The sequence below is a fragment of the Gopherus evgoodei genome, chromosome 7 (genome assembly GCF_007399415.2).
Source record: "Gopherus evgoodei ecotype Sinaloan lineage chromosome 7, rGopEvg1_v1.p, whole genome shotgun sequence".
NCBI classification, from domain to species: domain Eukaryota; kingdom Metazoa; phylum Chordata; order Testudines; family Testudinidae; genus Gopherus; species Gopherus evgoodei.
The window spans coordinates 51,335,287-51,350,242 of NC_044328.1; the positions used below are offsets into that span (position 1 = coordinate 51,335,287).

The 14,956-nt window shown below is 39.9% G+C and overlaps 1 protein-coding gene across 1 annotated transcript in view; it reads right to left on the bottom strand.

The window, feature by feature from the left end:
- Positions 1-12,051, bottom strand: part of PHYHIPL (phytanoyl-CoA 2-hydroxylase interacting protein like) — a 90,729-nt gene extending 78,678 nt beyond the window's left edge. Inside the window, exons 1-2 of the mRNA XM_030569833.1 lie at positions 11,954-12,051; positions 11,379-11,448 (exon numbers count right to left, since the gene is read on the bottom strand). The gene's annotated coding sequence lies outside the window, so the exon portion shown is untranslated. The remainder of the gene's footprint in view (positions 1-11,378; positions 11,449-11,953) is intronic.
- Between the last annotated feature and the right edge of the window lie 2,905 nt (positions 12,052-14,956).

Sequence of the window (14,956 nt, forward strand, 5' to 3'; positions counted from 1 at the left end):
TCATTTGATTCTATTTTCAGAGATGTTTTAAGACATTTGACAAAAATCTACCGTTTCTCCTCAAAATGCTACTCATGAATCACAAGCAAACATAATCAGTTTCCAGCACGTACATGCCCCCCTTCTAGCCCCAGGCATTTGATAACGATTCACCAATTGTAGCTACAGTATAACATGGTTAATGATTACATAAATTACAGTTCTCCATTATGTAATCTATATTATATAACAAGGAAAAGGAACATGTAAAGTGCAAAGTTTGAACTGCAAAACAATGAGGGATTGATGCCTCAGTACAGCTTGGATAGTACCTTCCCCAACGTCCTTTCTGCTGTGCATCCAAAGCTAATAAATCCATAAATAAAATAAAAATGACCCATCTCCTTACCTATATATAGAGAGGCAATTAAATAAGGATTATATCTTGCCACAGATTCCTTTAGTAAAGATACAGATAATCCACAGCCCGGTTTTTAGTAAACCAAATCTGATTCATAAGAAATTATAATGTACATCCTAAATTAAAAAAAAAAAAGTCTGTATGCTGGAAATTGAAAAGGGTTGTTTTAGGATTGGATTCCGGAGGGAAGAGGATTAATGAGAAATGTCCCTCCTGCTCAACTCTAATGGCACACTCTGACAGTTCCTTAGCATGCTGGTTGATAAAGTCATGCCATAGGTACTAAGTCCATAGGTCTTCACATATGCTGAATCAGCATCTCATACTGCAAGCTTCTGACTGTTTGCTACCAAGAAGCAGCATTGCATCCAGGACTGCTCATTCACCCTCATTCAGGCTCAAAGGAAAAATGAGGGCAGAGTGAGTGACTTCAAAATAAGTTAAACATCTTAGTGGAGGAGAGGAGAGGAGGGAGCGGACAACACGAACTAAGTGAAATGGAAAAATGGAATGAAGAGACTATCAGAGAAGGGATTAGAGGAACAAAGGAAAAATGATGAGAAATCCTTTCTCCCTTCTCTTCCATATTTATCAGTTTCCCACTCTAGTCCTTTCTTTCCTTATCTTTCTTTCAACTCTCTTTTGTCACTATAGGCAATGGCTGGCTGGCGTGCAGATAAACTGGCAACAAACCAGTACATGTGTAGCTGCTGAATAGCTCAGAGATTAAGCAGTATTCAGGAACGGGGTGGTAGATAGTGATTTGAGGAGAATTGTTTTTCCAGGAGGAAGATACAGAAGAAAAACAATGATCTTAATATTTTGTAAGCTTCAGATATGTAGCATGAATCAGAACCATAAAGGAATCTTCCTCATGATGACTATTATTACTAGGCATAAAGTTGGACTTTTAACCTTGTTTGCAAAAGTCAGTTTAAGATGACTACGACGAGTGTTTCCATTGATTTCAAGGACTTTGGATTAGGCTTTTATAGAGATGAGCAAATACTGCAACAAAAATTCAACTGATTTTTGTGAATTAGCTTCAGCTATGTTCAGGCCCCATTTTGAATTTGTGCTTCATATACATTCTAGTCAAGTTTGCTGGCAAGAATGTTTGCAGAAACAGAAGGCATTAAGCAAATTATTCTCTGAATAATGGGCAGGTTAAGACAGAAGATTCCCAAAGGTAAATGTAACCCTTCTGCCAGCCAGAGTTGATAGCAACAAGGGCCAGATTCAGTACATAGGGCAGGGTTTCTCAAACAGGGGTTGCCACTTGTGTAGGGAAAGCCCCTGGAGGGCCAGGCCCATGTGTTTACCTGCCCTGTCCACAGGTCTGGCCCATCACAGCCGCTTTCAGCAGCTCCCATTGGCCCGGAGCAGCGATCCACAGCCAGTGGGAGCCATGATCGGCCGGACCTGCGGATGGGGCAAGTAAAGACATTGGCCCGGCCCGCCAGGGGCTTTCCCTACACAAGCGGAGACTCCTGAGTCCAGCAACCCAAAAGTCACCCCCCACACACAGTTTCTGTCCTTGGTCAGTGCAGCCCCAGAATTCAGAAGTTCATCTGCAGAGTTTACCTCCCCGCCCAGGTGGAAGGGGGTGAGATATGGGGGCATCTTACATGCTCTTCTGCTCAGGTCGACTACAGGAGAAGCTCCCAAACTCAGCTACATTTCAAAGTTACTACAAATCCACATGTCACAATTCTACAAATATGCTCTCTATCCTCTCAGATTAACTCTAAAGATTTGGAGAATGGCCAAAGAGAAAGAGAAGAATTTAAGATGAGAGAGTGTAAAAATGGATAAACCTCTGAAATTTTCGTTGTTCTTATCTCACAGATGAAAAATAAATTATGAGCTGTACTGATGACCAAAGCAGAATCAGTCAATTAAGAAATATAAATGCTAATTTGGCACATTTGCCATTGTACTGATTATCCAATGTGATCACACAGTCTATGATAGCAACCGATCAAATTATCATTAGTATTATTGGCTCATGCAATACTATTGCGAATTTCCTATTCTGCTCTCACATGTCTAGTAAGAACACAGAATGCAGAGCAAACCTGATCGCAAGATTCCATCATGCCATGTGTAAAAAGTGCAAGTGAATCCAACCTGATTTATTTAAAAAGTGTAAAACAGGGCTTACAAAAGAGTAAGCCACCGCATAGGAATGTGACTGTCTATTCTAATCTTATTCCTAATACAACTATTTTTTGTTTATTTTGCTGACAAATAGATGTCTTTTAGAAAATCTCTAGACTTTCAAGCATTTCTTCTCAAATGTGACATTGAACAGGATAAAATGAAGAGACATGAACAACATTAGCAAGCTAGTTTTATGCTAAAAAAAGACTCATTAAAAATTACTCTTAAACCGTACTATGCTTACTGAGAATATCACTTCAGAGTTCTAGTTCCACTTGCTGAATTGTTTTTCTTCATAAGCAATAAGTTGGCTGTCCAGATATTTTTATTCTTTGTGACATTCAGGTACTTAAGCCTCAGGCGCCAACATCCTTAGAAAGGTTACAGAGTGGTAATGCTTCAGATCTGAAAAACTGCACCGAGGCACTGAATCCTGAACCTCAATTATTTCAAGACTTATGCTGACAATTGGCAATATCGTTGGGTCCTCCACATCCTTCCTTCTAGCTGCATGACATTGTTATCCAAATATTTCCTTTGGCTGAAAATGCAGCTTGGTTGAGGAAATAACTGAATTTATGTGAATGAGAGCTCTTATTTATGATGGTTCTGTTTGCTAGATGATTCATGCCTCCAATAAGAATATTTGAATGTGTTGAGCTATTTGTATTGAAGGCACCATCTGTAGAGCAATATCACTTGGCGGTCACTGGATGGCTGATTTTGTTTGGTACTCCTCAGTATATGCCTATGTAGACATTATTACCTTGTTAAGAATCAAAGATGCTGCTTTGCTGGACACTGCTTTTCTTCTTTTTGCTTTTTTTCTGCTTTTTTAAACTCTCACTTTTCCTTCCACACCAGTGAATCATATCTCTCGCCCTCCATTGGCCCCACCTCACCCCACCCCACCCCGCGCTGCCGAAACACCGCCCGCCCTAGCCCTCCAAAACACAACATTCCTCCCCCCTGAACATCAGTTCATTGAGGGGCAAATCCCAATGAGCCTTTATAGACCCCAGGGGCCATCTTGCCCAGGGGCCAGGCGTGCCCAGGGGTCTGCCAGGTTCCCCCCCACCTCCTGAACTCCCCTGGAGGGTGCACAGCCCCCCCATGAGCCCTCCCCACCCCATCCTGGCAGCCCCCACCCCGAGTCCACTCACTGGCTTTGCCGGGCTTGGGCCACTGCAGCAGCTCAGCAGGGAGGAGCTGCCTTCTGGAGGCATCAGAGAGCCAGAACCATGGAGGAGTCGGCGCGGTGCTCTAGGCATCCCTGCCATAATTTTAAAAACAAAATTTAACTCCCCTCTTTTCTCCCCCATTTTTGATATTCCTCAGATGCCACTTCCTCACCAGCCCCCATAAATAAATGCCCTTTGCAGCATGCCCCGAAGGTCTGATTTTTGGGGGGGTTCAACCCAGACCAGTAAGGGGTTGTGTCACCACCTGCCCTGCAACTCTGGGTGCCTTACATGCTACATTGCTGTGCTCACACCCTAGACAGCAACAGCCAACACACAAGCATGCAGGTCATACCCTGGCTTCCACGGCCCAGTTACTGTTCGCAGAGTAACCCCAACACCTCCCTAGTCCCAAATTTCCCTAAAACTGTCTCCCACCCTCCCTCCAGTGTCCAGGTCTTTCCTGGAACAGTCACAGAAGTTAAGTTCCCTGCTCCTTTAAAGAGACAGAAACAGCAGGTTGTTACCTTGACTGGACTTAAACAATCACTTTTATTCAGTTAAAGTATTCGGCTGGTTTAGATGAAAAGTAAAACAAGTTTATTTAATCAAAATATTAATGAGTTCAAATATAAGTGATAAAGACAGAAAAGGTTACAAACAAAACTTAAAATGATTTTCTAACAGGGCTAAGACCAAATTTAACAAGCTACTGTCTTTGTTCAAGGTAGTTTCCTCACCAATCTTCCTTTTACAGCAATGGCTGAGTAGACCTTTAGTCAGGATCCCCACAGCATTTAAGGTGCTGGGTTTCCTTGTCTCATCAGGTGACGGAGAACTCAGCAGCTCTCTTTATAGTCCAGTGAACCTCTGAAAATTCTCTCTGAAAGTTAATTGATCCTACTTCAAGATGCAGGAAGGATTCCTGGGGCAACAGCCTTCATTCCCCTCTGAGATTCTTGAGTGATCACTTTCTCCCTACTTGCTGACCTGATGGCTTTGTTTGCTTGGCATGTATTTGTGATTTTCTTTGGTCACACCTTCAAGCAGGCGGAAACACATTCCTCTATCTAGAAAAAAACTGACATGCCTGGTTTAAACACATTTTAGTTATAATACCAGCACCTCTGTATAATCCTTTGTGGGCTGACTGTACATAATTCATGCAAGAATATTATGATCAGTGAGTTATTTGTTTTCCAATGACATATTACATGTCACCTTTTGGGAATATATTGTGACAACAGTATGTTAGATGTAGTGAGTAGGCCAGTCCTGACAAGAGTTGCTGACAGAGTAGTGAACCACCAATGAGCATCTGTGTCACGAATGGTCAATAGACTTAGGCCATTTTGGACCAGGGAGGAAGCTAGTTTCAGAGTTGAGGGGCTACCACAGACAGAGAACACTATCACTTTCTCATCCAGGGGAATGCAACTCCAGTAACTGCTGATTGCAGTGTGGTGGTATGGCTTGAAGAGATAGGTGGTCTCTCAAGTTGGTCTTAAGCCATTTTGATCTTTATAGATCACATCCAACATGTTAAATTCAGTCCACAAACTGAAGCAGATCTTGGAGCACAGATAATATGTGCTGTCATTGAGAAGCACAATTTCACAGGGAGGCTGCTACATTCTGCACCAGCTTAAATTTCCAGAGTGGTCCAAAGTGTACCCTCAGGACTGGGTTTCTGCAAAGAGTACATGGGCAGTTATGGGACTGCATGGATGTAACTAAAGAAAGATATTCCCCCCACTCCCCAATGCAGTTGTACATGTGCAGCAAAGCAAAGAATCCACTGCAAATGAAGAGGGGAAAATGCTAAAAAGAAACCAGGAACTTCCAAGAGTTTTGAGTTCTTTCCCAGCTCAGCCACAGACATTCCTGTGTCTCAAGCAAGTCACTTAAGGGCCTGATCTGCTCCTACTATAGTCAAAGGCAGAACTCCCATTGACTTCAGTGGTGCAGGATCAAGCCCTTAATTGAATTCTGCAACAGTTTCCCATAATTTTAGTAGTAATTCCCTCTCTCACAGTGTTGGTGTAGCAAGCATAACTCCATTAATGTTGTGAAGTGTTCAGAGACTAGAGTGATGAGAATCATAAAAAGCCCTTAAAAATAAAAAGGGTGTAAATTACCCCAATCCTACAAACTAGTTAGTGGAAGAACAGTTTTTAGGAAAAATATAAGCAAGAGGAGAGACTCAATTTACCATGACTGGATATTTTAATTAAGATTAAACTACCCCAATGTTTGTGCTCATAAGATTTGGGAATATTTTTAGCGACCACTTCATGCTTGTTTTAAATCTGAAAATCCTGACTTACTTGATTTAAGTTTATTTTAACAATACCTTTTATCTTTGTCTTATTAAGAAGCCAGCTCATTTCTGTTAAATAAACCAAAGACATACAAGTATTAGTACTTGAGGGTTACGTGAATTAGAATGATAATTGCGGATGTAAGGAACAACAAAGGTGCCACTACAGTATATCTGTGGGCAGCTGGTATGGCAGATTTTGCCAATATTAGTGTTAATGTGGGAATACAGCAATATGGTAGCTGCTAACATTTCACTCAATAAATCTCAGTCCATTTTCTAAATATGGCTAGCCTTTTGGAGAACCAGGCTCAGTACTTCATTGTGCCGATGGCAAGATTTTTATGTGAATCCCACTCAAATGGCAAAAGGCATTCATATGAGTTTTTAAATTTTTTTTCCTCTCAAAATCTAGCACATAGCAAGAGATAATACATGCACAAAATATTCACAGCAAAATGGTGCAATGCTCCCTATGGTGTTTTTTTTCAGATGGTTTAAGCCCTCAGAGAAAACGTGTCTGTGCTGTCAAATTCATTTGACAATGTTTTGTTAATATTATATTTAGTTTGTATGTAATTTTTTTTGAAATTGAGCTCTACAGTTGCTTAGTACATTTTCTTTTTAAAGAACACTAGACATTAAAAGTAAGAACCACATAAATGTTCACAGTAACTGCTTATATGAGTGGGCAGTCTTCAGAAGTTATCAATTCCACACAGATCTGGTACTTTTCACAACTTACAAAGTTATTCAACACAATTTTCTAGATAGAAAATTACAAAGAATGCAATTAGAATGTGTTTCTAAAACTACTTCTTGCAATGAGCTTGCCTAGAGGTGGGTCTTTAGGTAACATGTTTTGGACCAAGAACTCTCTGTTCTGATCAATATCTCTTTGAGAACTTTGTCTATCTGTCTAAGTTAGTTCCTCCTCCATCTACTTCAGACACTCTTCCCTGTTTCTGTGACTATCTTCCAGTGCTTAATTTTTAATGAAAGAGGTGCTGGGGCTCAATCAGTTAGGAGCTCAAGCAATTTTTTTTAACATTCATAACTGATTAAGCAAGCTCAGAAGTGCCAGGACTATGAACTGCCAAGCCTAAAGGTGCTGGGGGTCAGCCCTGGCACAGATTAAGCTCTACTATCCTTTCCACTCCCACACACTGTCATTCCTTCCCACAAAGAGTTTTCTTCTGATAATGCTACCTCTCATGTTTCCACCTGATGCTCACCCAACTCTGTACCCAGACTACTGATGGTCACTCAGTGGCAAGTACGCTCTCATAAGTTCAATGTTATTATGAGAATCTACGACAGCACGAACAACTACAACATCATCGTTTTTGGAGGGCCAAACACTATTAACACTTTAAAGGGATCTTGGTCAGGGAATAAAAAATCTTTGACAAGATGCACAGACAGCAGCAAATTGCAACATTCACAGGGCTTGAGTGCAAAACATATAGGATAGAGCTGGCTTAATCCTTGGGTCCATTTTGTTTTATGGAAAATGGCCACACTGCAAATATTAAGATGATGCAATAGTAGATATTTATTATCAGTGGGGGTTGGAAGGCTTAGATTTTATCAGTAAATGTTGGTAAACAACAATTTCACCACACATATAAAAAACAATGAAAAAATATTTGCATCGATGACAATCAACATTTACAGATAGGCAATGTTAGAAAAATGCTGTTTGAGAACATATTAGTGTTTAATTTAAGGATATTTACTTGGCACATTTTGGCTTGTGATTTTGACAATTTGTTTTGTAATGGTTATTGTCATAACATATTTCCCAGATTTGGACCTTAGCATCCAAAATATGGGTGTTAGCATAAAAACCTCCAAGCTTAGTTACCAGCTTGGACCTGGTTAAGCTGCCACCACCCAAAAAATTAGAGCGTTTTGGGGCACTCTGGTCCCCCCAAAAACCTTCCCTGGGGACCCCAAAGACCCAAATTCCTTGAGTCTTACAACAAAGGGGAATAAACCATTTCCCCCCCCTTCTCCCTTCCAGGTGTTTCCTTCCTGGGTTCCTGGAGAGATACACAGAAGCAAGCTCCTTGAATCTAAACAGAGGGACTCCACCCTCCCCGTTTCCAGTCCTGGAAACACAAGTACTTCCCCCTTCAGCCAGAGGGTATGCAAAGTCAGGCTTAGTAAATCTAACACAGAGAGATTTTCCCCCTGACTTCTTCCTCCCACCAATTCCCTGGTGAGCTGCAGACTTAATTCCCTGGAATTCCCACTAAAGAAAAACTCCAACAGGTCTAAAAAAGAAAGCTTTATATAAAAAGAAAGAAAAGGACATAAAAATGGTCTCTCTGTATTAAGGTGACAAATACAGGGACAATTGCTTAAAAGAAATATGAATAAACAGCCTTATTCAAAAAGAATACAATTCAAAACACTCCAGCAACTACACACATGTAAATACAAAAAACAAACAATATAACCCTACTGTCTTATCTCTTTGTACTTACAACTGGGAAACAGAAGATTAGAAAGGCGGAAAACAGAAAGATCACTCTCAAAGCCGAGAGGGTCAGACACAAGACAAAGAACAAAGAACTCACACACCAACTTCCCTCCACCCAGATTTGAAAAAGTCTTGTTTCCTGATTGGTCCTCTGGTCAGGTGTTTCCAGTTACTCCTTTCCAGGTGAAAAAGACATTAACCCTTAGCTATCTGTTTATGGCAGTTATAAAGGTTTAATATTTTTAATCTCTGAGTCTAGTGTCATTAAAAAATTATTGTTTGTCCCCCCTTGTCTGACACCCCCTCTCCGTAATTGCCCACTACTTTGAAAATTGAAATCAATGGAACTCAGGGAAAAATTAAAAATCCATCTTTTTCCACAGCTGTGAAAATTAAAAAGGATAAAATCTGGAAAACATGCTTTAAAATAATCAATATTATCTGTCAAAATTATTAACCAACAAAAAACTGAATCCCACTAAGTCTGATCATCAGTGCATATGAAAAAGTCCTGACTTAGAAAAATAAGAAAAGTGAACTTTCTTACTGTGCTACCCACTAATTTTGCACCTTGATTCCCCTATGCCCCTGAAATATGGCATTTGAAGTTTAATACAGAGAAAAGTTAAAACTAAAATGCATTGAAAAATTCACCATTAATCCACAGTTAATCGTCAGCACCAGCTAAACTACAAACATGCGTCGAGAGGTTGAATTCAAAACCTCCAGTTGCATAAATACAGGCTATTATTTAGTGAACTGAATAGGAATTTCCATTAACACTAAGTAGTAACGTTGCTTATCTGCTTGTTAGCCTAACCACCAGAATAAGGGTTCCCAATTTTACTCCACCTGCCACCAAAATTTTATTTCTGTGACTACTAAACTACTCAATTTCTTTCTTCCATGGCTTTATATCTGTAACTCCTTTTGTGAACTTATGACAGAAATCTTAATATTGTTTCAGTAAAAGAAAACCCACAAAACTAAAAAATGTCTATGCTATATTATGGACAAAGTAAGTATTTATATTTGTATTCATATGAATGTGATAATTTCACACTTAAAATATCAAAACCTGTAATTTATACATTTTTATTGAAAATTTAATGACTTTTGCATATTTCCTAGTGAGATATAGTTAAGACTAATTAATGGGCTAATTAACGCAGCTACTTACATTCAGGGCCGGCTCCAGGCACCAGCTTATTAAGCAGGTGTCTGAGGTGGCCACTTCAGAGCGGGGTGGCACTTTCAGGTATTTGGTGGCAATTCGGCGGAGGGTTTCTCACTCCCGCTCGAAGTGAAGGACCTCTCGCTGAATTACCACAGATCACGATGTTGCCACTTCTTTTTTTTTTTTTTTTTTTTTTTGCTGCTTGGGGTGGCAAAACCCTTGGGGCTGGCCCTGCTTACATTAGAATGTTAGTGTCACAAACATAAAGGAGAGAAACGCCCCCCACCCCCCAGTGAAAACAGCAAATGGCTGGTCTGTAGAAACCTGCTGAGGCTAGGACAACAGATTCTCAACCCACATTTGGGTCATAACCGCAGGCTTCAAAAATATTGCTCTGGAAAATGAGACTACTGTATCCCAAAGATGTGAGCCAGTTGGTTTCTATTAAAGATAGAGAAATATTAAGTATGAACAAAAGCATGTTTACAGTTAGCTATTCATAAAACATTCAAACTCTGTCAAATAAACCTGTTTAGGTACCGTTAAAAAAGTCAGAATCCATTCCTATGGTTCACCTAGTTACAAAGGTGAACCATACTCACTTATCACTCACAATATCTAATATACTATGGTGAAGGCTTCATTAGAAATATTAAAAATACACATAATTATGGACCTCAAATGTTTTTCTTTTTCAGATTACTCAGTCATATGACTTTATGCTGATTTAGGGCCTTTGCATTTAGTCATTATATGTTCAGAACTGTCACTTCATTAAAAACTCTGTGCATATTGGAACTCCAGCACAAGGCCTTAAAATATCATTTTATTGGTTCCAGAAGTTGTGACATGAATTCCAAGCACCAAAATGAATTCTGGAAACAACGTGGCTGAACAAATGCAGTAAAATAAGATTTGAAATACAAAGTATCTTGTATATAGGATTTTTTTAAATAAGTTTGAGGCCAATCACTTTCTCAAACAGTAAACATTATCAAAATAAGGACACACTATCATACATATATATAGCATTTGAATATTAACTTAAATACAAAAACAAATGGCATATGCATGCACACTGACCTATGTCAGATTAAGATGTTTGTTATTGCAGTATATATGTGAATTAGACATACTGAAAATAAAAATAAAATGTGTTTGAGGTAATAATATATCTGAATATATTACGGCAGTACTACTTCAGGTGTACTATTTAATCTATATTTTGCAGTGCTTCAGTGGTCACCAAGAACTTTACGATCATAAGGAGGCATAAGATTTATATTCTTAAATTCCAAAATACAAGCATCAACCTCTCAAGTTAAGGGTCACATGAGTAGGTCTGACATTCCATCCAGTGGTACCCCCAGTTTTACATAAGCACTAACCAGTACAATATAAGGCCCAGTTAGAAAAACCACGTGTCCTTGAGCATCTGGAGTTCCCTAGAGTTTAACTCCTGGGGTTTGGTGTCAGTTATACAAATAAGAAAATATTATTCAGTCATAGCAGTGTTTGGGTTTATGACATAAATTTGAGAACAGGTCTGGCCTTCCATCCAGAAGAGGGCACCATCTCAGTCTTTCCCCCGCAATCATACATACACATACAATTAAATAAACAATTAAAATAAAATCAGTAAAACTTACTTATTCCACAGAAAGCCACATATCTATGAACAGATGAGTAACTTGAACTGATACGCAGCAAATCTGTCTCCTGTTGATTTAAAGAAAACATTTGCCTTTGAATGTTGCTTTTAGGAAAGTTTCCAACCTATTTCCATTACTTTGAGCATGGATGGAGATGTGGGTGCAATTTTATTATAAATTAACTTGAGAGTTTCCCAGACAAAACCTGCCTACATTGACAGTGGGAAAAGCCTAAGAAAAAATGCATATAAAAATTGCATATGCAAATTTTAAAGTTCTGCAGTTGGCACCCTCCACATCCCTCAATTATCCCTACACAAATACATCAATCCACCCCTTCCCACTATCAGTTCTTCCCCACTCCTCCTCCATCAATTATTTCCCCCCCATCAATTTGATTTTGCCTAATATCCATCAGTCCCCTTCTTCCATCTCCCTCATTTTGGTTCCCCTGGTCTATTCACCATCTTTCCTTTGTAGTTCCTCAGTTTCCCATTTCCCTAGCCTTCCTTTCCTCTCCTCACTTCAGTTTTCCCTTCTCCCGAAGCTTCACCCTAGTAACTAATATTCAGGCAGGGCTGGCTGGCCTCTTTGCTTAGCAGCTGCGGTTGCTCTGCTCGCTGGTATTGGTGGGCATCTCTCCCTCCCTTTTTTCCCTCTCCTGCTGACTGTGCTCAGCTCATCCAGTCCTGGGCTCCTCCCTTAGCTTTCTCTGAGACTATCCTTAAAGAACAGGGGAGTTGCTGATGCCAGGAATGCAGCCTGACTGGCTGACAGGGAAAATCATCACCAGCTCCACCCACCTTGGCAACTAGCCAAAAGCAAGACAAACCTGCTTGGGGTGGGGGGCAGAAAACAAACTGAAAAGCCATTGTTTCCAGCAAAAAACTAGGCAGATCTGTGTCTGGGATTTGTATTATTACGATAATGTGCACCCCTGACTCTTAATAGAACCAGTGCTTCTGATGTCCTTCCCCTCTGCAGAGGGCCTCACAGTCCCCCTACCACCAATCATGGTAGGCTGTGGGTGGAGGAGGAAGTCTCTCTGTTACCCATACTGCACACTTTCCAGCTGTCATGATTTTCTCATGACATAGAAATTATTTGTTGGCCTTTGTTATGACCCTTTGGCATATGCCCAGCTGACTCCCTGTGTCATTGCACATACTGTGCTGCTGGAATGTAAGCATTGACTTGTCCAGGGCTTTACTATAATTCTGAAGGAAATCCATGGCCATTCAGTGTTGAAGAGGATGGGGAACGCCAATTTCAATGAACCAGCAATTCTCCTTGTCTTTATTCTTTAGCTTCTGTAGGACCATGGAAGTCCTTTAAGCTCAGAAATGGAGGTACAATTGGAATTTGTGTGTTTGGGGCACATTTTCTAACTTGGTTCTTAATTCTACTAAGGGACTGAGCACACTCCATTGCCACTGAAGTCAATGGGAGTGGAGGGTGCTTAGCATCCCAATGGATCATGTCCTTGCTCTGGCATTGTGGAGCGGGATAAGCTGAGAGAAAAAGGAAGGGACCAGAGAAAAGAGGAAGAGGAGGGAGAGAAAAAAATTCAGGCAATGGAGTTAAAATAAATGTGTGGGGGAATGAAAATTAAAAGAGTAACATAAAATCACATACAAAAAAGTGTTGGAAAGTGCCATAGAAATGAAAAACTAAGAAGAAAAGGGAGATAGTCACAGGAGAAAAATATAATAGAAAGCAGATGAGACAAACAGAGCAAAGAAAGTAAATAGCAAATTCTAAATAGGTTTTAGAAAATATAATAGGAAAATATATAGAAGAAAAGAAAAATGGAGGGGAAAAGAGGGAACTTAAAAAAAGACACATGGTAAATTATTCTATTGAATTTAAATGGTTGGATTTTTTTTAAGTCAATATAATTAAAGTAAAAATATCCCAGGGGAACCAGTCCTGCTTTTTAATGATCAGTACTGCACACAATATAGGAATGATGGGCAAAAAATATAATTAAAGCATCTAAATGCCTTCAGAGCCTACCCCCCATTCACACAGTTCACAAGTGCCTCACCTGCAAATGACCAAAGTCTACCACAAACTGAGAGCAGCCAGGGAAGTAAGCAGGTTAAGTGCACTGCAGTAGTGAGTCATTTTTGCACATGCAGTTATTTGCACAAGTTAACTATTATTTGCTCATGCATATTGAGCAAGTTAGCAACATAACCATCAGACCTCTTTGCACAAACATCATTTGTATGCTTAAATGGAGGGGCACAAGCCCCTTTGAAAACACAGCCCTTCAGCTATAACCATTGCACATTTTATTTTTACATGCAAAAATCCATTATTGGAAAGTCAGAGTCTTGCACTGCATACTTTTTAACAACACTTTCCAGACTCTGAGCATAAGACTTGCAGATGCCTTTGGGGTGAGCTTTATCTGGCAGTGAGCAAAATCAGCTGAGGCTATGCAATTTCTTCCCATTTCCACTCTCTCATAAGGGGGGTCCTACCAAAATATATTTCCTCTAGAGAAGAGGGATGGCCTTCATTCTCTCCAGACCCAATTACTGCTGCTCCTTCACTTGTTTAGAAGGGCTCACTGGAAAGAAATTCAGAGTCTTCCCCTCTCCTTCAGGGGCTGAATACTCTGTTTCCTCACCTGCTATCTGAGCAGACTGATGATACCACAGCAGCAGTTGCATCCCCTGAAACTAGAGCTATAATGCTTCAGGGGATATGTTGCCAGGGGAAAAGCAAACTCATACATCAAGGTCTTGAGACATTGAAAAACCATCTCTTACTAGCATTGAACAATCACCTAGACAGAAGGGTTAGCAGGATTAGTGTGATTTTTCTGAATTTCACATATGTGTATCAGACTCAGATTTGTGTATGATACCTGGTTTGAAGGTGTTAGCCAGACAAAGGAATTTTATTCCCAGGAATCTTCACAAATAGATTAAAGCTACAGAAGTTCCAGTCAGTAGGCTCACATGACTGTTCTTGATGCAGTATATTCTGGTTATCTATTTCTTTTCAGTGACAAATGAGTACCATACCTTCTGGCTTCCTATATTTTGTTCTCTTTTGTCACTTAGATTTCATGGTGTTTGTATGTCCTTTTCCCTGACAGGCCCAAGAAGAGGGTCATGCACTAAGACCTTGGCCTTAGTGAGCCAAGCATTTGTCAATACAGTACCCTCAATTATTATAGTGGCTCTGGGCTTTGTAACTGCCCAATCAACTTGTAAGTTGCACTTCCATATAAGGTTACCTGGGTGTGGTTTTTACTGCACATGCATAAACATGTCAGGCCGTTGTGGTAGATTTTCACCCTATATGATTGATCTACTTGTGTAAATTCTAGTATTTTACACAACATTCTTCCACATAAGATCATGAAACATTTTTAGAACAGAAAACAGCCATTTGGCCCAATACACCTAATCTCAATTGGCTGATCATAACCTCATCTTTCTGTGTATTCACCATATAGCATTTCCTCCTCCAGAAACAAATCTACTGTACATTTCTCTTGAAAGCAAAAATACATTGTTTAATTTATTCCATATGTGAATTACTCTCTCTGAGAGATA